The sequence below is a fragment of the Aplysia californica genome, unplaced genomic scaffold (genome assembly GCF_000002075.1).
Source record: "Aplysia californica isolate F4 #8 unplaced genomic scaffold, AplCal3.0 scaffold00032, whole genome shotgun sequence".
In the NCBI taxonomy this organism is placed as follows: Eukaryota; Metazoa; Mollusca; class Gastropoda; order Aplysiida; family Aplysiidae; genus Aplysia; species Aplysia californica.
In genome coordinates, this window is record NW_004797302.1 from 2,228,607 (window position 1) to 2,230,199 (window position 1,593).

Below are 1,593 nucleotides of genomic sequence, written 5' to 3' on the forward strand. Positions count from 1 at the left end.
GAGAGAGAGAGAGAGAGAGAGAGAGAGAGGGGGAAGAGAGAGAGACAGACAGAGAGAGAGAGAGAGAGAGAGAGAGAGATGGTAAAATACAATATCGATCTTTGAGCACATAGAGCTTACTGTGCTATATACGTTTTAATGCTATTCATTACTTAGTGTTATTAAATATTCCGTAAAATATTTTTGTAGGCCTTTGTCCCTTATCTTTGGGCTTGTCTTGAGTTCCTTCTTCCCCATGCTTTAATTTCTGTTATTTGTTCTTAGTCTCTAAAGTTGATCTCTGCTGAGGTGATGTCTCTCTTGCGGGCGTCTCCGTATCTTCAGAGATATTATTTTAAAAGTATGCTTGGGTCTTTTTATGACGTTTTTAAAGGGTTTTTTTTAGTTAGCGTTATACTGTACTTGCAAAAAAATTTAAGTCATATCATTGCTGGGGATCAAAAGTGTTAGCAGTGAGTAACACTTTTAAAAGAAAGAAAGAAAGAAAGAAAGAAAGAAAGAAAGAAAGAAAGAAAGAAAGAAAGAAAGAAAGAAAGAAGAAAGAAGAACGAAGACGAAAAGGACGATTAGCGGTTGATAGAAAAGGAGGGAAATACACCTGAGCACTCGCCAACAACAACACTATGGAGTTCTGAGAGAATAACAGAAAAAGTTAGCGCCTGAATGAGAACCAAGACTGTGGCACTTGTGATTTCCAGTTGAAAACCAGGAAGAAGATAAAGAAATAGAAGGCAACTGGACTGTAAGATGAACTTCGTTGTCTTTATCCGAATGTTCGCTTTATCAGGAACAACTTTAAATAAAAACTGAATATGGGCTATTTTGGAGCAATGTTAATTTCTTTACACGATTTTCCACGGTTTAAAAAAAAAGTTGTCCATGTGTTGTTTTCTTTTTCATTTCTTTCGTTTTGTTGTTGTTGTTGTTTTCTTGTAATTTTGTTGTGCTTTTTGGGTGGGGGTTTTTTCATCCTCACTTTGTTCTGTTCGGCAAAGGTGTCCAAATCAGCTGAGTCTGAGCATTATGAGTAGTAAGAAATCACAGTAGGTGCAAAGAATAGCTTGTGTGAGTGTCTGTGTGTGTATGTGTGTGTGTGTATGTGTGTGTTGTTTGTGAATGTGTGTATGTGTGTGGTTCTGTGTGTGCGTGTGTTTGTGTGTGTGTGGGTGTGGGTGTGTGTATTTCTGTGTATGTGTGTACATGTGTGTGTGTGTGTGTGTGTGAGTGTGAGTGTGTGTGTGTATGAGTGTGTGTGAGTGTGTGTGTGTGTGTGTGTGTGTGTGTGTGTGTGTGTGCGTGTATTTGTGTATGAGAGTTTTTTTTCCTTTCTCTACCAAACAAACTGTCTTGGTAAACATTACGTGAGGAAGGCCTGCTCAACGGAAGTGTGACCGATGGAATAATCATTGCTGGACCTTTTGACGTCCTTAAAGAGGTATCCCTCTGGGATTCAAGAAATCAAACTTTCAGAAGCAACGGTGGCCCTCTTCCAATCAAAACAAACCTAGACGTTGCTCCACGAACAAAACAGAAAAAACACCCATTTTGCTTCTTAATTCTCTTCTTTTATTAGCAGAGACAAATCAATGTTTT